This window comes from Canis lupus, chromosome 3 (assembly GCF_048164855.1).
Source record: "Canis lupus baileyi chromosome 3, mCanLup2.hap1, whole genome shotgun sequence".
Classification (NCBI taxonomy): Eukaryota; Metazoa; Chordata; class Mammalia; order Carnivora; family Canidae; genus Canis; species Canis lupus.
This window is the reverse complement of record NC_132840.1, coordinates 51806238-51833611: the sequence shown is the minus strand read 5'-3', so window position 1 is coordinate 51833611 and position 27374 is coordinate 51806238. Positions and strand designations below refer to the sequence as shown.

Sequence of the window (27374 nt, the reverse complement as noted above, 5' to 3'; positions counted from 1 at the left end):
ATTCTAGTTCTATAAAAAAAACCCAAAACCCAACTCAAACACCTGTATGAGATCCTGGATCTACAAGTAGTGTGTTCTGGGCTGAAAGGTACAATCTACGTAGAAGTCACATCGAAGCACTCAGGCTCCCCCACAACCCCACCTCAGCCAAATCATCTTGCCTGTTGAGAGAGGCTGCAAGCAAGGTTAGGTAAACTCATTGCCCAGCCCTCCCTCACTCCCTTACCCTACTATTCTCATCACAGCACTGCTGCTATGCGTGCAAGTCTCATCCCCACTGACTGTGATTCTTTTGTTTTAAGATTCAAACTAAGCGATTTTTTAAAAATCAGTTGGAACATCTCCCATGGCAAATGAGAGAAAACACAATAAAATTTCCTTTTTTAAAAAGGATTTATTTATTTATTTTATTATTATTTTTTATGTAACTGAGTTGCTCAAGACTTTACATTGAGATGAATCCAATGGCTCAGGTGATACAGTTGTCCTATCCTTTTCTTTCTTATTCTCAGATTCCAGGTGGGTGACAAGGTGGCTGTCTCTCAGGTTCAATCCAGCCACAGGGGAATCTCCCTCTCTGGTCGTTTCTCTCTGATCACTTTCATGAAAGTCCAGAGACTTACTGATTCGGCCAACTTCAGTCATTAAAAATCCGGATCCCAACTGCTAGGGAGGAGACATTGGTTACTCCAACTGGCCCAAGTCCAGTCTTCCCTTAGCCAAATGATGCACTGGGATTGGGGATGGGGGATCCTCAAAAAAAAATTACTGTTTCATTGTCTCCTGAAATGTAGAATAAATAGTAGGTCAATTAATAACATCCCTGATGGCTCCTGTGACTACTTTTACAAAAAAGTTCTGAAAACAGTAGAAGGTATGATTCCTTGGGTAACCACTCTGTTACCTCTGAGTCTAAGGTAAGAACCAGGGGCAAATGTCATCTCTCTGCAGCTTAGGTTTCTGAAAATAACTTGCTTTTAACAAATTTTTGAAGTGATAGAGCTTTTTTCTTTAAATGTCAAGCATTTTCAAGTCATGTAAAAATGTATCTCTTCTCTCTTCAGCAAACCCACATCAGTGAGCCCTGAAGTAGGCAGAAGCTGCAGAATGAGTCTCAAGTGGAATAAGAAAAGAGTCGGAGAGAATGAGAGAGTTAGTGCATAAAAAATAGCAATTGTGCACATAATTGGAACCTCCAGCCATGTTATCCTTAACAAAGTGATTTTAGTAAGCGAAGTCTCTATTTAAGCACAAGGAAAACATTATTTTAGTTCATTAAGAATTCCAAAAGTGTCTTCTAATGACATTTTGACAGTAATTTCAAATGGAAACCCATTCATATGCATATGTAGAAATGACTATTTAAAAAGGCACCTATATTCACACACACAGGCACACACGCACGCATGCGCATACACATAACTATTATTTGACTTGAATCTGTAGCCTGAGGTGACGAGGAAATAAAGTCAGACTTCCAAACACAAAACACATGTATATTGAGAGCACCGTAAGCTGGAAGGAGAAAAACCAATTCATTCCTCTATTTTGCATCAGTTTTTTAAAGTCAGGAAGAGTATAGATGCTTCTTATTGGTTAAAATTCCGTAATTCTGGATTCGATCAAATCATAATCAGGCTGTATTTTTTTAAACCATTAAGGATAACTAAGGAAAGATGGAATCAGTAAGAATTCACTAAGAGTATTACATTTTCCCATCTTTATCTTGTTAAGAAGATAAAGTTCCCCAAGTCTCTGAGGGCAGCATGGTTACAGGTGGGCAGCAAATATTGTGTTTTCCACTTCCCCTCTTGGTGCATAGAGTTTGTGTTTCTCTGTTGACTGTTGGAAAGGTCCAGATGAAGCCAGGACCTTCACATTCATGGGCTCGGAACTGAAGAGTGTCCTTGATGTGCAGATTGCTCTCAAATTCCCCCGCTGGCAGTCTCCTAAGAAACTCGGAAAGCTTCTCAGGAATTTGAATTACCCAGTTAATAGAGAGGTGTCTGCTCTGGCTGAGAACTCCGCTTTACTCAAGCTTGATCAGTATTCCAAGGGTAGAGCTTTTCCGAAGTACAAAATGGACTTGTTGCTCATCGCAGGACCAGAAGGGGGAGCCATAGTGTAAAGGTATCCGAGGCCGGTCAGATTTTTCTATGTGGATGAAGAATAGAAACAGAATTTGTGGCACACCACAAACGAAATCAATGCTATTACAGTGCGATGCTGTAAAGAATATTTGGGTAAAGATGGCTGTCTTCATATTCGCATGTATGTAACCAGGAATGAATCGAGAACAATCTGTAGCAGTCTAAGAAATTACTGATAGTTGCCCATCAATGTGTCAGAAATCTTAAGGCTCTTTTACAGCCCAGATGGAAGAAGAGAATTTATTGGCTAATGGGCTTCAGTGCTTGAAGGGACCCCCCAAAAGGAACCCATGTTTCTAGAAGTAGCAGATGCTCCTTAATTCGGACAGGTTGGCGTTGGGGAAAGATGAGTTTTGTTCCTACCTTTGACAGGAACTCAAAGCACCAGAAATCACATGGGGCAGAGAAACCAGCTGTGGCATTTGTCCTTGACCTACCCCAGCAGAGGTTGTACCAGTAATGAAGGCAGGCACTGGTCCAGCTTTTTTCTGACTCTACAACCAGCCAGGAAGTGCAACCTGAGACACAGAGGCTTCATTCCCACTTGTTTTCCATGCTTTCCAGAGGAGCGGACCCCAGTGTCAGCAAAGTAAAACTAGACCTTTCACTCTTTCTTATCCTGAGTCTGAAAGATTTATAGGTATTACAGTTAAAGCAGATCAAACTAAGCCCATTTCAGGTATGCTCACCTTTGTAAGGGTAAGCATATAACACTGTATGTTAATTAACTGGAATTAAAATAGAAACCTAAAAAGAAAGAGAAAGAGAGAGAGAGAGAAGAAAACTCAAAGAAAAGATTCTGCCAAAGAAGAGAAACAATCTGAAAAATCCAGCCAACATGGCCCATGAAATGAAATTCCTACAGGAGATAGAATACAGGCGTCAGGAAATCTCTAATTGGTATGCTGACCAAGTTTGAGAGGACGAGGCATCTTTGCAGCTAGAGTAGGCAGTCATAAAAAGGTACAGATCTGAAGTCAGGCAGATTGTTTACAGACAAAAAGCAGGCTGGTTAAATTTTAAAATGCCATGAAAGAAGTGAACTGAAGAGAGGCTGCCACCAAACACTGAGTCACTCAAGTAGAAGGAAGTTGAAGAAAGTCTCTCAGAACTCAGAGGAAAAGCATCCTGACCCTAGATGAATGAAAAAAAAAAAAAAAAAAAGAAAGGAGACATGGTTTATGTATTAAGAATAACAAAAGTAAAAAAAAAAAAAATTAGGGCAGCTCAAGAAGAAGAAATCACCAAAATGAGAGAAAAGAAAGTCCTTAAAATGAGTAAGGGTTATATTTTAAAGGGTTCAGCATGTCCCAGGAAAGATTTATTTAATAAAGTTATTCATTGGATGAAAATTATCAAGCACTCTTATATAGTAGCCCTGAACAAGGGTGGATGTGGTACCTCTTCTAATAAAATTGAGTCTACCTCATAAGACAGACAAATCACAATCAGCAGCACAAGGCATGGAAAGTTCTGGGAGATAAATGACAAGCTTATTAGAGGGGCATTTTAATTGGCTTAGGGGATCAAGAGTGATTTTCCAGAAGACATGATATTTTAGCAGCTTTGAAGAATATGCAGGCATTACCTAAGTGAATTAAAAAAATCTTAGTGGGCAAAAGGGCTATAGTCCAGGCAGAAGTAATAGCCTAGAGAAAGTCTCAAAGCTGAAAAAGTGACACAAACATCCAAAAAAATTCCTGTAAGCCTGGAAAATCAAATAAAAAATGAATTCATGAGGTTAAAGGAAAACACAGAGGTTATGTTACAAATGATCATGATCTTGTCATCTCTAGGACTCACTTTAACAGTTGTGTTAACATGGAGGATGTAACATAAAGATAAGGACTTTTAGTAATGATTACATGTGTATTTTCAAAGGGGCTCTCCAGTGATAACATGAAGAATGAGCAGTGCAAGAGCAAGACTAATTGTAGGAGACCAATTAGGAGGCTATCATGGGAATTTAGGGAGCAAAAGATAATCTTTAGTGGCCCTGGGAATGGAGAGAAGTAGGTTAAAGGTGAGAAATTTTTAAGAGGCAAACGTGACTTTAACTACATGTAGCTATCAGGATGAAAGCAGAGTCAAGGATGACAATGAAGATGCCATGTGGAGAATCTTGCCCCTGTACTCCACATATATTTGGAATGCTATTTGAAAGGGAAGACTAGGTTTCAAATATGGCATGACAGTGACATGATAAAGGATTTACATGAATTCTTTTCTCATTGAAGAGGTACTTCAACTGGCAGAGTAAAACTTTCTTGGATGAGAGGCAAGAGATTTAAGAAAAAGCAAAAAACAATATGTGGAAAAGAGGAGATAATGGACAAAGGGTTGCACCATGTGTATTGGGAAAGGATAGGAGATGTGATAAGAGGCATGAGACATGGTGAAGTAAAACGAGAACCACATCGAGGTAGATTCTGGACATATATATTTTTTAATGTCCTTTTTAGTGAAAAATGCAATAAGTATATAAGCAGAAGGAAATCAACAACTGAAGTGGAAGCTGAAAAGCCATGTGTTGCCAGATGGTGACTGCAAATATCAGACAACTGTGGGACAACACTTACAGATTTTGAAGTGGAAAGATTGTGAGACCAGAATTTTATACCCAGCTGTTATTTATGTCAGAGGGTGCTAAAAATTCTTGGAAATGTAAGGATGCAGAAAACACAGCAACCAACATATGCTTCTTGCAAATGTACTTGGAGAACTCTAGCAAATTAAGAATTGAATCAAAGTTGGGAATATGGCTTCTATACCAAGATGGCAGACCAAGCAACATACACCTCCCACCAGTTCTTGTTTAAGTCCCAGGAAAATGACCAAAGGAGTGAAAGGATGAAATTAAATCCTTAGCAGTCCCAGAAAACAGAGAAGTTTTGATCAGCAGAAATTTTAAGGAATTTTACAAAATTATAAAGTAGACTGGTTTAATGGAAAATAGAGCCAAGAAAATCACAAACAAATAGAGACATCTGGAATGGGTCACTGAAGAAGGGAGTACCAGTCTTCCCCACAGAGCCCTGGAAAAATGCCAAGATCATCATCAACAAGAGCTGGAAATATTTGTTGAATGATGTTAAATGAATGAGCAGCCTGTGTGGCAATTAGCAGTATAATTAATTGAAGGGTTGCCAGCCCAGCTGGACTGGTCCTCAGCTCTGGTATACAGAGGGCTGGCTGTGGGATTTTCTCTTAGGATGTAACAGATGAGATGAACTCTATAAATAACATGGAGGCTCTGTCTCCCAGAAAGGGAAAAATAATTCCTATTATTACTCCTTTCCAAAGCAGTTGTGCAGGCCAATGGAATGCCCTAAAACTCCCTGCTTCCAGAGAAATATCTCGCTTGGCTTGCTCTGATATTTTTGAGATGAGACCTTCACCTGTTTGTGTGCTCTCTGCACAGCTTGAAAAGAAGTCCATTGGTAGAACATCCTCACCCATCCACCCAAACTGGACTAGAATGTGGTTCCAATCAGGAAACAGTCCTGAGATAGGAAAGAGATCCTCCACAATTGCTGAGAAAGGCAATCGCTGAGTGATCAACATTGATCCACTCCAATCCTTCATTCAGAATAATAAATGGACAAGTGGACACTGAAGGAAAGTGAACCATTAGAAAGAAAAGCAACTATAGGTACACATGGAATAGACAAAAAGATGGTCCCTGAGGGGGACAGCAGAGGATACCTTCACGTTTCAACTGGAAGCATAAAAAATATTTGAAGGAATATTGAATAGGGATGCCTGGGTGGCTCAGTGGTTGAGTGTCTGTCTTTGGTTCAGGTCATGATCCCTGGGTCCTGGGATTGAGTGCATATCCTCCTTTAATAGAACAGATAGATTTTCTTTTATAATGTTGTGATTTTTATACTTCTCCAGTACCTGCCTTTTAATTTTGTGGAACTGCTGCTTTATGCTTTCTTAATTACTCCATACATTTGCCATGTCTCTTAACTTTTCCAGGGAATCAACACTATATCTTTGTGTCTAAAATATTTAAATATGCTCACTGGGCTTAGAAAACATAATTAAAGATTTTTCTTCATGGGACACCTGGGTGGCTCAGCTGTTGAGCGTCTGCCTTTGGCTCAGGGTGTGTTCCCAGAGTTCTGGGATTGAGACCCACATCAGGCTTCCTGCATGGAGCCTGCTTCTCCCTCTGCCTATGTCTCTATCTCTCTCTCTTTCCATGTCTGTCATGAATACAAATAAAATCTTTCTTTAAAAAAGATTTTTCTTCATGTCATTTCCTTCTTTTTGTTCATCTAAACTTTTGAAAATATAATGGAAAAAACTACATTATTTATAAAAATACACATTCAATCATGTTTCCCTCTTTTTGTTTTGTTTTGTTTTGTTTTGTTTTGTTTTGTTTTTTGAGAGAATTTTTGGTATTTTGTTGTAGAGACACAGCCAAACATGTGAAGAGGCAAATAGTCCTAAGGAGTTGATATGCAAATTGTCAGCTCCCTTTTGGTCTATTCTCCCTTCCCCCAAAAAGTCACTATCACCTTGTTCAGTTGATTCCTGTGGTGGTTTCTTGCATATCTCTAAATAATGTGTTGGTCTTCCTGCTTCTTGATTTTTCAGCTTTACATATTATCTTTTGACTTCCTGCTGGGGGTGAGATGAGGCTGTAACTGTTTTTCACCCCATGAGCCCCATCCTTAGAAACCCATCCTTCTCTTTCCCTTCATTCTTTCCATTTCATAATTTCTGTTTTAGCTTTATTGCTTATATTGTTATAATAACATGAAAGCTACTGAGGGCTGAACTCTGGTGACTCTTCCATTCCTGCCCAACTTTTTACGTTTCCAGGAATCAATCTTTTTGTTCATTTGTTGGCTCAATTTAAAACCCAAACTCTCCAGTAGTCATCCAAATCTCTTCTTAATATATCCATTCACTTTAGTCATCCTAACACTTTAATTTTTTAAAAAGATTTATTTCTTTATTTGAAAGAGAGGGAGAGAGCATGAGCAGGATGAGGGGTGGAGGGAGAGGGAAAGAGAGAATCTCAAGCAGACTCCCCACTGAGTGCCAAGTGCGACATGAGGATCAACTCACTCCCTGAGATCATGACCTAAGCTGAAACCAAGAGTCTGATGCTTAGCTGACTGAGCCACTCTGGTGCCCCCATAACACTTTACTTTTCTGAAGAAATTTCTACAAGATTTATTGCAGTGTGGAATGGTTTTCCTCTGCCAAGCTTATCCTAGGTTCTCAGATCTTCACCATCTTAAGTGGGATTTTTTCCTTACTTTTCTTTGATCCCATGACTTCTTTCTGGGTTTACTCTCTTGTTTTGGTGGAGCATGTCCTCCAGTGGTTTTCCTTAGGTGAATGAGAAGTAAATTTTTCTTTAGACCGTCAATTGCTGAAACTGTTTATATTTTTTGCCTGACCCTTGACTGATAATTTAGCTAAGTACATAGTTTTAAGAATAGGAATAAGAGCCTATCACATGCTTTTCCTTTAGTTTTCAATTGTAAGACATCTGAGGCCCCTGGGATTCCTAATACATTTTTTTGTGGAACTTTTCATTCATCTTTCCTTTCTGGGAGGCTACAGGGTTTCTTCTTTGTACTCAATCTTCGTTTGCCCAGTTACATGGATTAGAAACTCATTTCTAAAATGCTTTCAAACAAGCCTTCTTATTTTAGCCCCTCCTCTCTAACTCTACTTTAGAAAAGAGCTGGTATGCATACTCACTGAGACTTTTAAGGGTTCTGTGATATAATCTGTTTTTTCTATCACTGCCTTTTAGATCCAGGCTTCTTAAATAATAAGTCTCTTACTATCTATCCATCTGCTTTTAGATTTAAATAAATTTTGTTGCTTTTGACCCCTCTGCTCTATCTTTGTGTTTATTTTATGAAACCTCCCTGTTTGGGCCTTTAAATGGGGTTTTTGGAGGGAAGGAATGTACATGCATTTAATCTGCCATCTGTATCCAGAAATTGATTTTTTAGTGTATTTGCTAACAGAAATAATTGTGCAGTATTGTACCTGACTATACCCAACTCTCCAAATAAGTGAAGTCTTGGGCATCTGTTTTAGTCAATATAGTCTGGTAATGAGCTGCAGCAACAGCAAATCCAAGATTTGAGTGGCTTCATGCAATAAATTCTAATTTTCACTTTTGTTGAATGTCCGCTATGGGTAGAAGGGGTTTTGTCCCTTGGTCCCTGGGGGTTGACAGGATGTCAACCATCTTGCAGCTGGACAGTCTAAAACATACAACCCTCTTGGTTCCCATAGTCAGGACAGAGAGAGCTGGGGAATCTCACATTGGCAAATGAATATTTTAGCATGAAAGTGATATGGTCACGTTATGTTGGCCAGAATGTTCCATGATCACGATTTACTGAAAGAAGCAGGGAAGTATAGTTCACACAGGTGTTTGAAAGGAAGGGATATGAAGGAGCACTAGAAGTCCCCACCCTGGCACCTACCACACACCTTTAGATAATCTTTGACCTGAGGAGGTTTATCCAACTCATCTCAGTATCTTAAAAGGCTTAAAAGGACATGTAGTTTATTCATTCATCTCTACTGTAACACATTGAGATGAGCATCCAAAGTTGGTGGGTAGCTATGCTCCATACCAGATGCATTTCACCCTCATAACGCTGCTCCTGAGACTCAGAAAAGTTACAAACATTCCAAGAGTCCCTTCCTTGATGGGTAGGAAATATAGAGATAGAATACACTAAGGGCTAAGTTTGGAAGATCCTAGCACTAAGTTCCCAAACCTTTCCTGCTACACCTTCCCACACTCTTCTACAAGAGATGTGCCATTGTGTTTGAAAACACAAGAAAAGATGTTTATGGAAAAAGATGGAAGCTTCTAGTGGAGGATAAGACTGAACATTATGGAAGACTAGTCATGGAAAAGATGAAGAAGATTTCATGCTGGGATTCTCTGAAAAAAGAAAAGAAAAGAAAAAAAAACCCAACCCACTAACTGTGGTGCTTCTGCGGTTACTTTGGTGGGAACTTTGATTCAACATAGCCAAAACTAGAAGGCTTTGTGCTTTGCACAAGTTGCTTTCAAAAAATGTGGTCAGCGTGTCCATTTTTACAAGTAGGAATTGCTTAATTATGGAATAGACATCATGTGATTTCAAATAATACACCATAAATGGGATGTTTTCTTCCTGGTGTTCCTAAATTCATTTTCTTTCAACATGCCTCACCTTAGCTATAATAAGCTTCCAAGTGTATGGAGCTAAAAGATGAAATCTTAAAATCCTGAAATACAGAAGTATCAGGGGAAATAAGAGAGTCAAGGCATTTCTACACTGTCTGCCAGCTTCCTCTGCTCCCACAGTGCTCCTTAGGCTCTCCTAATAAACTGTAACATTTACTCAATCCTAATCCCAGATCAATTATAAGAAGTATCATAGGATGGAGAAACAAACCCGTTTAAATATAATCTCAGATTACAATGCTCTAACTGCTAGTTTAGAAATCTCATAAGAAAATTAATTTTAGAACAGAAGGAAGCATATTAAGTGGACGGTTAAGAACAGTATTGAGAGGTGATTATCAGCTGATTAATAGAGGGCCTGCTAGCAACATTTTGGCACAATGTGGAATGGAAAACACTTCTAGGTCTTCTAGGGCTGTAGATCAAAAAGGGCTTCATTTCCCTGGGAAGGCAGGGGATGCTGGGGGAAGGGAAAGAGAATTGTTTCTGCAGAAGCTGGGGGTGAACTTGATGGCTTAAGGAAATGGGTTCTTGAGTGTGGCCCAGACTGAGCAAAGCAAATAGCAGCTGGATGAGATTGATTGTCCCCTCGTTCAGGGAACTTGATTTTGATTAGACTTTTAAAACATCATGATATGAAAAAGAAATCTTAGATTTCTCTGGGAGCTAAACCCTGGGCCCTTCAGAGGATTTACATGGTATTCATAATTCCCATTTTTAAAAATCTTTTTCACATCTTTGTAAGAGGCTAAGATACACATAGTTACTTTCACTATTGAAAACAAATATAGCTTTCAAAATAAATTCAGGAAAGCCACTTGTCCTCAGTAATTATTGGGTGTGGGCATCAGAGCCACCGTAATCAAAATTGAAAAGTTGATAAAAATGGTAACTGACTTACTCTACTGTGGCCTCTTTCCTCTCTTCCTCATCCGGGTCTTCCACCTACTCAAGGGTTCTCATGCCTCCCAAGCTAATCCTAGGCAAGGAGTGAGCTAATATGTTCAATGATAGGAATGCTTTCCAGAGTATGAGTAAATTTCAGAAGGAAATAGGCTTCAGAAGAAGAAATGGCAAGACAGGCTTTTGGTCTAAGGCTGAATGGTGGGTTTACCAATGGGGTGGCATAAATAAGAAACCAGACGGGGAGAGAGACTTGCAAGTGGATACCAAGAGTGGGATCAGAACACGTGGTAGAGGCCAGCACCAGGCACCCTGTGACAGCCAGCATCCCCCAATGTCCACAGGTGGCCTGGGGTAATCTTCATTTGACTGAAGTACTCGAATATCCTGAAGCACCATATGCCAACTGGAATCCAACAATTACTAATAATTTCTACTAATTAAACTGACTTCTAAAAAATTTAGTTATAAAGTAGTGCAATCCCCTTCTGACTGTTGTTCATATTTTGTAGGCAAGAGGTTGGTCTCCTACTACTCATCCTCCCCACCCCACTTCCGGTCCCCAACAGACACTCCCCATCAGTGGACAAACAGTCCTTAGAGCTGAGAGCAGTCTGTGTCAGCTGGTCAGTGAAACCAAACACTGCAATGGTTCTCTGTGTCTGTCCTTGTCTGTGTGATGGAAGTTTTTCCTCTTCTCTGGAAAATAGTTTCTGTTCTTCCCAGTAACATTGATTCTGGGGTGGATTGCTGGTCACTTGCTGTGAAACATAGGGAGGTAAAAGACACGTTTCTTGAGGATGTAACCCCATGAAGATGCACGCTCTTTCTGAGTATGGTTCTAGCAATACCTTAGGAGAACGCCCTTGTCCTGTCCATTCCTTTCCTGCAGTTAAGGTTTAGAGACAGGGAGGTCAGTTTTAGTCCCTCCTGCATGTTACCGAGTACCATATGAGAGGCATCCATGTGAAAATATCTTTTGTTTGTATTACCATGAAGCTGATTAATATCTATAACTGCATTTTGGATACTGTAAAGTACTGTTAAGACTGACCTACCATTCACAGCTGGACCGCAGTACTATTACCAGCCTGTCTGATGCCCACAGCCAGCCCACTTCTTTTTCCTGGGGCACATAATTCCGCAGAACACCAACCTCAGGCAGGATTACCCTGAGACAATGATAAAATGAAACAAGATAGTGCCAATTCCTAATTTTGTCTTGGATAAAAAATGAGGTCACTGTGGCAGTTACAAAATACCTAATCATAAAATTGCCCTACTCCCTGACAGCATCCAAGCTACAGCGGAGCCTTGCTTCTTTAGACCATTCCCTAAATAACCCCAACCAAAACTCTATTCCTACAATGGGTTTCTTTCTAACATTCTCTTACTGATATACACCCCACCACACACACACACACACACACACACACACACACACACAATTTTCCATGGTGTATGTTCTCCCTTGTGAAAGGAGTAATCAACTCTCTTTTTTTAACCTCAGGTATAGTCTTGTCAGACTTGACTACAGGGCATTGATAAACCTCATGGTTAACCCAAACTTCGCCACTGCAAAGCCACAGTCATTAAGGATCTCCCTCTTACCCTTCTTCTTCTTCTTCTTCTTCTTCTTCTTCTTCTTCTTCTTCTTCTTCTTTTAAAGATTTTATTTATGTATTTGAGAGAGAGAGAGAGAGAGAGAGAGAGAAACACAGGCAGAGGCAGAAGCAGATTCCCTGCAAGGAGTCCGATGTGGGACTCAATCCCGCATCCTGGGATCATGCCTTGAGCCGACATTCAACCCAACTGCTGAGCCACCCAGGCGTCCCTCCCTTTTACCCTTCTTTCCCCCATCCAATGCCTGCAGTTATCATATAGATAAAGATTGTAAGGTGGGACAATTTCTCCCTGTGTTCCTAAGGACAGCATTTATTTCTGCACCCTAAGGGTCAACTTAAAACCTTTCATTTAGGCAAATGGTCAAGTGCCTTGCTTACCGATATGGAGTACATGGTCTCTTCTGTCCTTGTGGTGGACTTTCATGGTTGGGTCTTGAGAATCACCTTCATTCTAGAAAGCATATATACCCTCTAGACTCCACAGGGAAGGGTTTGTACAGAACTGGCTAGTGGAATAATGGGAGGTAGTGGTCACTAAAATGCTTCCTACATGCATAAATGTGTGTAGTTGGGCTCTTGGTCAGAAATTTAATGATTGCAGGGCCAAGTCAGCAAGTATGCTCATGAGTGAGACAGGCCAGGTGTAATGCAGCAAAAGGTCATAGAGTGTTTGGCAAACTGGCAAAAGCATGTCCTTTCTGAAAAGGGGACAATTTAATTGCTGCTTATTGCTGCCATAAGGCAATGGGGTCCCAGTGTGGCTAGACATTTTGATTTTTATAAGTGAAGTAGAAATGCAGATTTTAAAATGTGAAGTCTCCTGATTTTCTGAGGCTGAACATTCAAACATTCAAATATTTAATAATACTGTGGGTATTTTGATGACCACAAAACAAAGCAAATTTAGGCTCTTTGTTTCTGGTTTGTGACTCTGCAACATTACTTTCTCCTCTTTCCCAGATTGAGGCAAAAGAAAGCATAATAACATTTGAATCGTTATTCCTAAGTCTACTTAAAATTTTTTTCTTGCTATAGAAGTTATTCTCTGCATATTTTTCTAGAAAAATAAAATTTTAAATATTTGGTTTTCATTATAAATATACACAAGTCTTAATGATAATTATTGCCATTAGGCTAATCTCCTTGAGCAATTCTATGATAACAAATAGGAACTCAGGGAAATGAGCAAAGTCACTACTTCTTAGGTTGAAGATTACAGTTTGAGCTTATAGTAAAATATTGTAAAAAAAGGGATATATTTTGTTTTGAAAATATTAAAAATATCAAAATTATATTCTTGGTTCTGTCAGGCCCTTTAATAAAGTTATTTCACAAGAATAAATCCTACAAATTTATTTTAAAAAATAAAAGGAAACTATAAAACTATAATGATTTATAAGTTTCTCTCTTATATAGTAAAATGTAACAGAGTTTTTTCTACTTGTCCCATCATGATGTTTATATTTTAAGGTTATGATGTTGTCTGATGATTAGTTGAGGTTTTGTTGACTTGATTGACAAGTGGTGTAATTCTATTTCCTTTAGGAGTTTCTGTGTGTTTTGGGTTTTTTGTCTTGTTATTTTTGTTTTCTGGAAATAACTGTTTATGGGATGCCTGGGTGGCTCAGCGGTTGAGCTCCTGCCTTTGGCTCAGGTCGTGATCCCAGGATTTGGGATCAAGTCCTGCATCAGGCTCCCTGTGAGGAGCCTGCTTCTCCCTCTGCCTATGTCTCTGCCTCTCTCTAAGAGTCTGTGTCTCTCACGAATAAATAAATAAATCTTTTTTAAAAAAGGAAATAATTGTTTAGAACTTGGCAAATTTTCAGTACCTTCAGTGATTCAAAAAAAAAAATCTAGTCATATATGTCAGCCTACTGTGTTATATACTTGCCCTGGGAAAGGTTCTTTAGAATACAAAGACACATAATATAGCACTTGCCCTAAAAGAGCTTATAATCAAGACTCATATAGTAATAAAAATAGAATAGCCTCAATGGCCATTAAGTTCAGCTCCAAGCACTATTTGAGCAAATACTTATCCAGTCTATTCTTAAGTTCTTCCAGTAATACAGAACATAAAAATCCTAACCTTTATCTTGAATAGCTATAATGGAAAGTTCTCTTTTTTCATGGGCTGATCTCTCTCTCTCTCTCTCTCTCTCTCTTTTTTTTTACTTTGTTTTTCACATCAAACCATACAAAATAAGTATGATCCTCCTTCCACAGGGAAACCCTTTAAATTGTTGAAGATAGGTTTCTTATTCTCTCCAGGCTAAACCAAACACCGAGTTCCACAGTGTCTTGACATCATACCTCTTTCAAATATTATTCTGTTTCTTACCATCCTGGCCAGCAATCCTTTATTGTGCTCCAATTTGCCTAAATCTGCTCTGAGGGGTGGTTCCCAGCAATTATGAGGTCAGTACAGAGTGATACTGTTGCCTCCATTCTACTCTCTATCCAGGATAAGCTTGTACTAAATGCTTAAAAATGATCTCATCAGGGGATACCTGCGTGGCTCAGTGGTTGAGCTTCTGCCTTCCACTCCGGTATTGATCCCAGGGGATCGAGTCCTGCATCGGGCTCCCCACAGGGAGCTTGCTTCTCCCTCTGCCTGTGTCTCTGCCTCTCTGTGTCTCTCATGAATAAATAACATCTTTTAAAAAAATGATCTCATCAGGTGTTTGAAACACTTTGAACTTGTGTCAGCTAAAACTCACAAGAATTTCCTCTAATGTACTGCTTCTGAAACACACCTGAACAGTCCTGCATTTGTAAAGTAAGTCCCTTAGATCCAAAGGTGGGATCTTAGATCTGCCCTGGTGAGTTTCATCTGGTCAGATTTGTACTTCAGTCTTGAAATGGTCCAAAGTCTGCTTGGAGCTTTGTGCTCAGATGGAAGCTGATGTCACACTGAGAATTAGCTCCTTTACAAAGCTTTCTTATTTTGTCATACTCTTGATGTGGGTTGTTTTTTTTTTTTTTTTTTTTTTTTTTTTCACTCATCCTACTAGTGGGAGGTTTATATTTATCTTGTATTCAGAATCCGGAGGGATTTGTTCAAAAACGTGCCTAAGTTTCTCTTCAAATATTGAAGGCACAGATAGAGACAATAAGGAAGTTCAGATTTATGCTAGCTTTACGGTGCCAGATTAGAGTTTCATCTGTGTGTGGGGAGCTGAGATCAAGCTACAGCTGGAACCGGCTGTGGGGTATCACCTCAATGACAAATAGTTTCCTTCCTTTGTTTGTTGTGGCAACATGATGTGAGCTGGGACAGTGCCCATGGTTGCTAACTGGTAGGACTTTCAGGAATTCTAAAACATCCCTTGGCTCTCAAGTGTATTCAAGATCCCCAGTGCCATGAAGCACTCTCGACATCAATGGGGTACTTCCCCTCCTTTTTCAGAAAACTTCCTTCTGATGTTGTCCTTGGTCCTAGTCTGTACCTCCACTGTGGCCTGGAGGAATTCTTGTGTGAGCCTCTGGAAGTTTTATCTTCCTTGAGTTCTGAGAAGCAGGTTCCATTTGTATATAGAACCCTCACTTGAGAGCTTTGTTTATGATTCTTCCCCTTGTTTATGACAGAGTACCAAATGTGCTGTTTGAAAAGAGCAGGATAGGAGGAATAAGACCAGTATCAAATCTACCAAGATGAGTAAGTAGAAATAATCTACCAATACAGAATTGTTATAATAACATTGTTTTGGGACATCTGGGTGGCTCAGTTGGTTAGGTGTCCAATGGTTGATTTTGGCTCAGGTTGAGATCTCAGGGTTGTGGCATTAAGCCCTGTATCAGGCTCTGTGCTCCATGCAGAGTCTGCTTGAAATATTCTCTTTCCTTCTCCCTCATCCCCTGCCCTTGCTCTCTCTCCCCCATAAATAAATAAATAAATAAATAAATAAATAAATAAATAAAATCTTAAAAAAATAATAAAATAATATTATATTGCTAAGGGAGCTGGTTGCTAACTAATCCATGGAAATAAACATGAATTCCAATAGTACCGTAGAAGAGCAGATTCTTTTTTTTTTTTAATGATAGTCACAGAGAGAGAGAGAGAGAGAGAGACAGGCAGAGGGAGAAGCAGGCTCCATGCACCGGGAGCCCGATGTGGGATTCGATCCCGGGTCTCCGGGATCGCGCCCTGGGCCAAAGGCAGGCGCCAAACTGCTGCGCCACCCAGGGATCCCAGAAGAGCAGATTCTATTCACAGATCAGGGTTGTAATGGATAAACATTCTGTCATTTGGAGCTCATCTGAAATCTGGTTAAAATCTTGGTTCCTTGGGGAGGATGATCATCTTGGTACGCCAGCTCAGCAAGACATGGTCCATGGACAGTCTTACCAAGTCCCGCTGTCATGAGTGCTAGGCACAGAGAACCAATTGTAAAATACTTCCTAGTTTCCTAGAACTAATGGGATTGGACTCACTGATTCATTTCGCTGATGCACCATTGGACTTCTCCTCAGAGAGCTTTAAAACTATCAACTCTCAGTGTGTTATGGATTTTAAGATGCAAACTCTTTGTTTTTTTGTTTTGTTTTGTCTTGTTTTCTGGAGCAGTTAGGTCAGCTGTGAAATTTCTATCAGAAGGGAGACATAATCCATGACAAGTCATTCTCACACTCCAATCTAGCATTCCCACCTGAGAGACGATGATACTTGACTTTGAATCAAACCAGATGCCCTTGGGCCCAGAGGAGAGCTATTATTTGAGAATCCAGAAGCCAAAATAATGTTTTGTTAGTGAGAAGAATTTCTTGCAGTCCAACAGTCACCACAGTAAAGGGGAAAAGTTAACAGAAGAAAAAAATAAATAAAATCAAAATCTTACTTGAGACAATAAAGCAATGAAATAAACCCCTATGACTGAAGACAAAAGTAGAGAAATGAAAATACTTGGAAAGAGAAAGGAGTTATAATCACAGATGAGAAGACGAGGAGGAGGAGGAGAAGGAAGAGGAGGAGGAGGAGGAGGAGCTGTTAAATGCTTAAATAGCATTCTTTTTTTTTTTTATGTATCAGCTCTGTTCTGGTGTTTTAGAGGTATGAAGTTTTTAATCCTCACAATTCTTTTTTATTTTTTTTAATTGGAGTTCAATTTCTCACAACAATTCCTTTTTTATTTTTTTTAATTGGAGTTCACTTTGCCAACATATAGCATAACACCCAGTGCTCATCCCGCCAAGTGCCCTCCTCAGTGCCCATCACCCAGTCACCCCAACCCCCCGCCCACCTCCCCTTCCACTATCCCTTGTTCATTTCCCAGAGTTAGGTGTCTCTCATGTTTTGTCACCCTCACTGATACTTTCACTCATTTTCTCTCCTTTCCCTTTATTCCCTTTCACTAATTTTTATATTCCTCAAATGAATGAGACCATATATAATGTTTTTATGCCAAGTGAAATAAGTCAATCAGAAAAGGACAAACATTATATGGTCTCACAACAATTCTACAACATAGGTGTTATTAGTATTCTTATTTTATAGGCTAAGAAACCAAATCACCAAGAGGTTACATTAGCACCTGGTGATTTTTAATACTGAGACATTTCTGTGCTTATGTACAAGTTCTTGTGGTAGGATTTATCACAATACAACTTCTTTGATGGTGTCTTTCTCTCAATAACCATATCCAAGATCTCAACAGATCCCATAAATTCTACTTCCAAAATATATGCCAAATCTGTGACTTCTCTTTATCTCTCCTGCTGCTCTCCTTGTCAAGGGCACCATTATTTCACTCAGATGATAGCAGTGGCTTCCAGTTGGCTTTCCTCCTCTCTTGTCCCTCTCATAATCCATTCAGCGATTAAGATGAGCTTGCTAAAGAAATTGGATCCTATTTCTTTCTTGATCAAAACTTTCCAGGGCTCCCCCATTGTACTTAGAGTCCACTCTAATCTCCCCACACTGGTTTATAATTATATGATTTGGCTTCCCCAACTTCATTTCCTTCCATTCTTTTTCACTTTTTTAGTGGTTCCAATAACTTGTCCTTTACCTTAGAAGAAATCTATCCACATGCCCCAAAGCATTGGATCCCTCTGAGGGTCCAGGCAGGGTCCTTGCCACTTCTGCTCATCATATCTGATTAGTATAATATCAATATGATGGATCAATTTGCTGTTCTGTAGAATGTCAAGACAGTCAAGGTATCTGAAATTATATTATGGCAGAGAGTAAGAGAATAAACATAGCCCTGAGCAAGAGGGTGAACATGTACTTACTGCTGTCTTTCTCACATAGAAGCAAATCGCTTGTGATTCTTCTTTACTGATAGATTTGGAAAAGAACACATTCACCAGGTTGATAACCACATGCCAAATGCCAGAAACTGTGTTGTTCTGTTCTAGTAAAGGTCTCTCATCTGACATGGCAGCTCAAACTGGGGCTGATTTTAGGCTTACAGAAGTTCACTTTCATCCACCATGATTCATCTGGTGTTTGCTGAGACTAGACAGCTTAATTAAAAGAGAATGGGGCGAGACCACCAGCCCTGCCTCTTTCGATGTCTTTGATGTTGGTAGTATGCAGGATTTGTCTAATTTACAAACTTGGCTGGGGTACTGCGGAATGGGTAATTTCTGGGTCTTGTACTAGTTCTCTTATCATTGATGACTCTCATTGCATAACCTAGAGAACCCATGTGAGAGTTTGCTAGTTGTTAAGTATCTCCATTCCAATTATGCACTTAGGAATTAGAAAACCACTCTGGACTCCTTGCAGCATTCCTTTATACCCGGCTTTCTTAGGTGTTGGAACATACTTTAACTGGATGCCCATATTGACACTTAGGGATCCTGGATGTTAGTGTCAGTTAAGAATCCTTGTCCAACTATGCTTTTAAAAGTTTGGTATCCCCATTTCCCCAATGTACAATTACCTGGTGAATGGCTGCAGTTTATTTAGGAAAAGTATTGGGGAGGGTTGATGGGCTCTGCTTGTGGTAATGCTGTAGAGTTCTTCCCTCAGGAGGCTGGTATTTACTTTGATGAATAATTTCAGGTTTGTGATCAAATAGGGTAAGGGATGGTGATTTTCCATTGCAGCTAATGTCATACTTAATTTCAATGCCCCTCATTTATTTTCTTTTTCTTTTTATAATTTCAGTAACTCTCCAATTGGCAGTCTATATATCTTGTCCCTTGGAACATTATGATCTTTCTGCAATTGGCAGAGATAATCCCTCTTATTGATTCTCTTCCATTTCTACCCATTTTATTAATAATATCTATTTTGTCTCTGATAACTAAGCATCATTGCCTGGTGCTGCCATTATAGACACCTGTCACCCCTGCTGACACAAAGAGGGCCAGATATGTTGTTGGCTCTCACCCACAAAGGACAGACACCGCTTTCATTGTCTGGAGATGGAAGTGTCCACAGAGGCTCCCTTCCCCCCGAGGGTAGCATCAGCTGGTGGATTTTCTGATCTCATATGATGAATTTGCTCTAACATTCCCACTTCCCTGCCCCTTCTGATATCTTCCATAATACCATATTAAGGCAGCTCTAGCATCTCTACTTCATATGTGTGGGTCATTTTTTTGACGAACCTACAAAAAGTCTTCCCAGCAGTTTTGAAGAATCATTTCCAGGTGGCTTCACCAGGATGTTAAACTGGAGTCACTGGAAAGTGACTATGTTTATTGTCATGTTAACATTTTATAATTATATTAACATTTGTCCATGTTAATAAAACGTCACTGTCTGGTCTTGTATGTACTACCTCGTTCTCCAGTCCAACGCTCTGAGAATACACTATCACAAGTTTCCCTCCAATTCTTGCTGGTGCCAAAATTACCTCAGTGCCTTCCTACTGGAAACAGGAATTACAACAATCTTCCTGGGCTATGGTGAGCTCTGATATGGGTTAAACATAAATCTGGAGGCAGTAAGGTGCTTGTGCAGATCCTGAAAAGGATGTACAGAATAGAAATATGAATTTTAGAACTCAAGGACACGTATTCATGTCAAACAATGATACCTGTATCTGGTCCCTAAATTTTGGCCCCCCGTACAGTTCTCCACTAAAAACAAAACAAAGCAAAAAGCCGACAAAATCAAACAAGAAAACCAATTACAAAAAAACCCTAGGCATTCTTAGAGTAGTGATAATTTCATAACTTGAATATCCTGTTGCTTGGGAGCAGAGGTTCTTAAGTTCAAAGATGATGTTAAAAAGGCAACAGAGACCAAAGTAAAGGTATTTCCAAGGGTTGATCTGTGACATTATGAGAGTCAAAAGAAACAGCAGAAGTTACAGTGAATTAGACAAGTACAGTGTGTCAGGCTCGTAAATTAATCACAGTTCTCAAAAGAAAATTAATTTTTTTTCCAATTAGCTAGTGTCATGTCCAAGTTAATTTATTTCAGAAAATTTGTCTATGGAAAAGCAAACTATCAATGGAATACTTCTAAAGAAGTTAATCTCCAAGTTGAAAATGTCCTTATCCGTGAATAGCAGTAGGGCACATGCTTTATAGGGCAGATGGCAATGAAAGCACATGAAGCTTTACAGAATCAACAACACTATGACTGTTCATGTCATCTGGAATTAGATGAGTCAGTAAAACCTGCAAGTGGGACTTTTTTTCTTTTTAAATGGCCGTTTCCGCAGCCTTGAGACTTTCTGCTAAAACCAGTCATAGTCTTACAAGGACAGTCATCTATTAAATAATATTTTATTTTATTTTTTTAGCTCTTTATAAATTCATAAGGGGTTATGTTGAGACAATCCAGTAAAAAAAAAAAAAAGACATGTTCTTTCTTACAATCCAAATGAGTAGAGTCATAATCACCAGTGTGTTCTGGAGAATAATTCTGTTTCAGATTTCATTACTGCCCAAGGAAAGTGTTTTCTATCCCCAACTTGTCAGCTTTGTGGACCACTCAGCTCTCCACCAGAGTGTTTACTGGACAAATCTCTCAAGCTTTCTTTATCCCAGAGTTCCTTATTTCCATTTCTGACTCAACAGCTTGACTTCCACCACCTGAACTTAAGTCTTAAAACAAAGGGACTGTGTTGATCACCCATTTTCTGCCAGGAGCAAAATGACTGAAATACTTTCTACCATATGAGGGCTGGAATTCTACTTAAGACCAGTGACCTTGTGACAAATTCATTGCACTAAGAACTTCTCCTTTTTTTTTAAAATACAGATTTTATTTATTTGTGAGAAAGAGTGCACATGAGCAGGGGGAGGGGCAGAGGGAAAGGGAGGAGCAGGCTGCCCACTGAGCAGGGAGCCCAACTCCAACTAGGGGCTCAATCCCAGGACCCTGAGATCACAATGTGAGCCAAAGGCAGATGCCCAACCAACTGAGCCACAGGTGGCGCAAGAACTTTAGTTAGTGAAAGGACCTCTAAACTATAATCATGCAAAACCTTTGTAGCTACCTCACTGATGATCTCTAGAGGCTGTACTCACTTGTGCCGGTTGGCAGGTAAAGAGTGAATCCAGGGGCACCTGGTGACTCTGCCTTTGCCTCAGAGCATGATCTCAGGGTCCTGGGATCGAATTTTACAGCCAACTGTCTGCAGGAAGCCTGCTTCTCCCTCTGCCTGTGTCTCTGCCTCTCTCTGTGTGTCTCTCATGAATAAATAAATAAAATCTTTTTAAAAAATGAATCCAAATTCTAAGTGGGGGGGGGGAAATACATGACAAAAATAAAAAAAGTCAAGAGGCTCCACATGCCAACATATACAACACATATTCATATCATGGGTAAAATAGGATAGGAAATAATTGAGAAGAAAATTGCAAAACTTGTACAGATTCAGGTTTCTGATGAAATGGTGTACAAGGTAGAAACACTAAAATGGGGGAACAGAGGGTCAGAATGTATTTTCCTTTCCTTCAGAAGGATATATAGCACCAGAAATCAAAGTTTCTGCATAAAGTGCCATTTAAAGAAATATATTTTATTTATTTATTCATGAGAGACAGAAAGAGAGAGGCAGAGACACAGGCAGAGGAAGAAGCAGGCTCCCTGCGGGGAGCCCAATGTGGGACTCAATCCCAGGACCCCAGGATCACAACCTGAGCCAAAGACAGATGCTCAACCACTGAGCCTCCCAGGTGTTCCTAAATAACAGTTTTTAATTAGCAATTTTCTTGGTCAACAAATACTATTTATTTATTTGTTTATTGACTTATTTATCTAATCTAGCCTTGTACTCTACATTTTTTTGACTTCCTGGCACCCAAGGAGAAAAAAAGATGAGAATTTTACCATCAAATTTAGGAACTTTTGTACTATTACTTCTTCAAATAATGAAAGGATAATATGACTTATGCCCTTTCTTTCTCCCCTTTCCTTCCTGGGCTCCTATTATGAGTATATTGGTCCACTCAATCATGTCCCACAAGTCTTTGAGGTTGTGTTTAGTTCTCTTCATTCTTTTTTTTTTTTTTTTTCTGTTCCTCAGACTGGATAATCTCAATTGATGTGTCTTCAAGTTTGCTGATACGTTCTTCTGATTACTCATATCCACTGTTGATCCTGTGATAAGCAAAATAACGGTCCCCGAAGATGACCATATCCTACTCCACAATCTGCGAATACATTGTTATATTGCAAGGAGGAATTAAGATTGCAGATAGAATCAAGTATGCTAATAAACTGACCTCAAAATAAGATTCTCATGAATTATCTCATGTGCCTAGTGTAATCCTAAACAACAAGAGTCTTGAAATGGGGAAAAAGAGGCAGAACAGTGAAAAACAGAGAAATATCATCATGAGAGACACTTGATCTGTTGGCTTCAAAGATGAGAAAGGGCTATGAGTGAAGGAATGTGAGTAGCCCCTAGAAAGGCCAGAAAATAGTCCTTAGAGTCTCCAGAAAGGAATACAACCCTGCTGATGCCTTGATTTTAGCCTAGTGAAATCCATTTCAGATTTCTGACCTCAAGAACAACTATAAGTAACAAATCTTTGTTGTTCTTAAGCTACCAACTTTGTGGTAATGAATTATATAAACACAATAGGAAAGTAGCACATTTCAGCTATGAAACTTTTCAACTCTAGAATTTATATTTGATTATTGAAAAAATAATAATTCCTTTTTTTTCTTAAGAGAGAGACAGAAAGTGCAAGTGGGGGGTGGGGCAGGGAGAGGGAGAGAGAATCTTGGGAGAGAGAAAGAGGGAGAGAGAGAATCTTAGGCAGCTCCATGCCCAGCACAGAGCCTAGCATGGGGCTCAATCTCATGACCCTGAGATCACAACTTGAGTTGAAATCAAGAGACAGGCACTTAACCAGCTGAGCCAGCCAGGCACCTCCCCAAAATAATTTCTATATCTTTATTAATATTCTCTATTTGGTGAGACATTGATCTCTTTCCATGTAGATACTTTGATATGGTCTCCTTTAGTTCTTTTAACACATTTACAATTGCTGATTTAGAGTCTTTGCCTAGTTAGGCCAATATCTGTGTTTTCTTAGGACAGCTTCTATTGACTCCATTTTCCCTGGTTATGGGTCACACTGTCTTATTCCTTTCCATATCCCTATTTTTTTTGCTGAAAACAACATTTTATGTAATATATTGTAATATCTTTGGAAATTATATTCTCCCTACCTCTACCCTCAAGGTTTGCTGCTGTGACTGTTTTTCTGATGTTTGTTATTTTTTGTTTGTTTAATGACTTTTCTGAAGTGATTCTGTACAATCTCCATTTTTTGTCATGTGTGACCTTTGAAGTCTGGCTTAATTAACTTAATGGTCAGCTAAATGATAGAACAGAGATTTCCTATAATGTGACTCTTGACCTCAGGGTTGTGAGTTCAAGCTCCATGTTGAGTGTAGAGATTATTTAAAAATAAAATGTAAAAAAAAATAGTTTTAAGATTTGGTCATTTTAATTAATTACAAAATCATAAAACTGTGTTTAATGTGAAAAGTAATCGTAGCTCCAAAAGGAATAGTAAGTATAAATGCAACAATAAAAACTTTCTCAGCAACTTAAAGCTTGTTTTCAAAATAATAAATGGATACACTTCATGGTTAAGATGGGAAATCCCAGTTCTTCTCTTCCTGTGACTTCTCAGTTTTTTTGCGATGCCTAAATATAGCTAAGTGTTCTTGTTTTGTTGATTGTTTCTATACCTAGCAAATCTACATGTTGGTATTTACCTCAGAGAAATACAGATAGAAATGTATACATAAAATTAACATCATTGGTTCTTTATTTTTTTAAAGATTTTATGTATTTATTCATGAGAGACACAGAGACAGAGGCAGAGACACAGGCAGAGGGAGAAGCAAGCTCCCTGTGGGGAGCCCGAAGTGGGACTCCATCCCAGGACCCTGGGGTCACACCCTGAGCTGAAGGCAGACGTTCAACCACTGAGCCACCCCAGCATCCCCATCATTGATTATTTCTGATGAAAATTGTGAAATTGAAGCTGGATCTTGGTTGAAGGAGGGGGCATGATGCAGAGAAGAGATGGATTGTATAAAAATATTAACTTTGGGGATGCCTGGGTGGTTCAAAGTTTGAACATCTGCCTTTGGCTCAAGTTGTGATCCTGGAGTCCTGGGATCCAGTCCCACAACAGGTTCCCTGCATGGAACCTGCTTCTCCTTCTGCCTGTGTCTCTGCCTGTCTCTCTCTGTGTCTCTCATGATCAATAAATAAAATCTTTTTAAAAATATTAACTTTGAGATTTAAAAAATTGATTACAGTTATAACTAAATTCATATAAATTAAATCTAGTATAGGTATAACTAAAATGAGTTTTTATGTATGAATATATAAAATTATTGTCAGATATCACAGTAAAAGCCAAATAGTAATTTCCTTCATGGGTCCAGGAGATTAAGTATAAACGCAGTTTTCTTAAGTAGTACTTTTCCAGTTTTTGCATGCTTTTCTATAATAAACATTTATTATTTTGGAATAACAAAACTTTAAAAATTGATACAGGTAATATGGATAATAAATAGTAAACAAGGAATTTCCAAATACTATTCTAATACATTAATAATGTCGATAGTTGGACAAAAAGTATAATTTTGATTCCAAATCAAGCAGTAGTGCCTCTTTCACTTTGTGCAAAATGTGTAATACTTGGGGAAGCGTAGTTTTATGGCTCTAGAACTAAAATCTATCATCATTGATAAAATAATAGTTAAAAACGTTTTTCTTTTCCTTTGTCTTTGAATGAGATTGCTATATATTATAATCGAATTTCTTAGAGCTTCCCAGAAGGCTCTCCTTGAAAATTATACTTCTAAATAACTCTAGCACATGTTAAAATCAATCATGAGCCTGGAAAATAATATGTACTCTAACTGACTATATGTGGTTAAATCCCATAAGATGAACTGAAGTTTATTCAACTTTCCATCATAAGTTCCTAAGCTTTTTGAAGAGAGAGTGATCACAAGACTGGTATCAAAGAGTTTCTCAAGATGTCTTGAAATGAAGCAATTTAATTACAGAGTCTATTTTCTGAGCCTCCACGATGTGTCCTGGTCATTATACCCACCACAACCCTGCTGAAAGATGGCAACACCATATCTGTTTGCCCATAGAAGAATCCCAAGTTGATCTAAATGTTTGGGTGTTCCAACACTACCTGTCAGGCCCCTTCATCTCCCCAGCAAAACTAGTGTGAACCGATGTCAAATCCCTTCCTGGGGCTGTAGAAAAGAAAATGTGACCCGAATAAATAATGTATTGCAAATGTCAAAATAAATTTCAGCTAAAAATGATATTTTTCAAAGAGATCTAATGAGAAAACTGTTCAAAAGGCAGAGTTAGAGTTTCCTGGTTCCACATTTAATTAACTCAATCTGACTTTTATTATGCTTTGTATTATGTGTTTCCCTGTTCAGTAAACAAACAGCAGAAAATTAAACTAGGGCAACTGCCAACTAGCAGTAGATTTAATTGAAAAATAATAAATTGCCATGGGGTACCGTAGGGTTTTGTGCAGATAAACTTATTTTTCCTGGAAAGTTTCCACTTGCATTTGTCACAATTTGATATATAAAAGGAACAAAAGACGTGAAATACGGTACTTGGTGGTAGATGTGTAAGAATGGAATGGCCTTGGAGAATAATTCACAGGCTGGTTTCTGGGGCTTTTAATGGATGAGCCACGTTCTTCCTTCTGAAGAATGGAGCTGGCTTTCAGAGGAGTTCTAACTTTGCCCTCTGGATGTGCCGAACTTCCTGCAACTGGCCCTATCAATTTTCAGAGGAAGCTCACTGGGGAAGAAGTAGGAGCGTACATGATCTAGGGAAAGGGGACACTATAGGCAGAAAGGATAGTTCTAAATAATTCCATGCTACATGCCTAATAACTGCTTAAGTCATTCAAACTTGGCATAAATCAAAGGTATTTTGAAACATTTGGCTGTTTATTTTCCTTCCTTGATATCTTTTCCTGGTGTGTGGGTACTCTTCTTACGGTTCTATGTTAGAGGTTATGTCTGGGCAGGGAGGTTTAAATTAAATCAGGAGAAAAATAAAGTCTTTCTGAGTGATTCGAAAGCTACTACATCTGGTTCTCTGTCCCACAGTGTGGAGGGCAGGTGTCTGTTTATCTGATTGTAGATTCTATCTTTCATGTCCAAGTGCTGGGAATGGAACAAAATTCCCACTCCCTTCCCCAAACCTTCCCCCAAGCAGAAGTGGAACCGCTGAGTTCTACACACAGACCATATTTTCTCCTTTCGCTCCTGTTGCAGAGAAGGATATTGCTCAGTGATTCTTCCTGAATTCTAGCAATAGTTCCCATGATGGACCTCTATTTGTTAGAGCTTCTCTAGGAGGCTGCTTGGCATAAAAGAATCCACTGGTTGGTGTTAGATGTTTGTTTGGACTCTATATTCACTCCTTACTGTTAAATACACTTTGAAGAATCATTTATTCATTCTGCACCTGGCACTCTTCTGAGTACACAGGGCTTTAAAAAAGAGATGAAAAAATCCTCTGACTTCAAGGAGCTTACACTTTCTTGGGGGAAAGGCAGACAGGCAAAATAAGTGGATGTGTCATTAAGCAATGCTAACTAAAGAGAGATATGGGGAGTTCTAGAAGCCAGAAGGTGCTTATGGTAAACATACCTGAGAGGATACCATATGTGCAAAGGCTTGAAGGAAAGGACAGTGTGACTTGAGGATATCTGAGGGCACAACATTGAGACAGAAGAAAGAACTGGTTGCCATTGGCAGGAACATGGCTGAAGTGTCCTCGGAAAAGCACACAGAGGCCAGTACAGAAGTGAATGAGTGAAGGAGACAGAAGATAGAAAGGTAGCAATGGCCAAATGGGGCAGGGCCTTTGCAGCTTCCGCAGGATTCTTAACTCTAACCAAGATGACAAGCTGCAAGAAGGCTTTGGGCAGAAGTGACAAGACCTCACTCTGATTCAGCGTGGCAAGAGACTATAGGAGGCAAGAGGAGGCATAAGGGACCAGTTAGACTGCCCGCAGTCA

The 27374-nt window shown here is 39.2% G+C and overlaps 2 long non-coding RNA genes across 36 annotated transcripts in view; one reads left to right on the top strand and one right to left on the bottom strand.

Annotated features, from left to right (window-relative positions):
• Window positions 1–374: 374 nt before the first annotated feature.
• On the bottom strand, window positions 375–15422 carry LOC140630594 (uncharacterized). 17 transcript variants are annotated; one of them, XR_012028334.1, is made up of 6 exons: window positions 14666–15422; window positions 12288–12415; window positions 11896–12026; window positions 11343–11456; window positions 1710–2154; window positions 375–783 (listed from the first exon to the last, which is right to left on the bottom strand). It is a non-coding gene; the product is annotated as an uncharacterized lncRNA (long non-coding RNA). The 17 variants fall into 17 exon arrangements; XR_012028340.1 differs by having other exon boundaries at window positions 12288–12411; XR_012028337.1 differs by having other exon boundaries at window positions 12288–12360; window positions 14666–15421.
• LOC140630593 (uncharacterized) overlaps window positions 14419–27374 on the top strand; it is an 88633-nt gene continuing 75677 nt past the window's right edge. For 4 of the 19 annotated variants that reach the window (XR_012028331.1, XR_012028330.1, XR_012028326.1 and 1 more), the window contains exons 1-3: window positions 14613–14688; window positions 15498–15567; window positions 22352–22532. This is a non-coding gene — a long non-coding RNA (uncharacterized lncRNA). Of the gene's footprint in view, window positions 14689–14925; window positions 15298–15497; window positions 15568–22351; window positions 22533–27374 lie in introns of those variants that run through there. The other 15 variants (XR_012028322.1, XR_012028320.1, XR_012028321.1 and 12 more) reach the window with 10 other exon arrangements.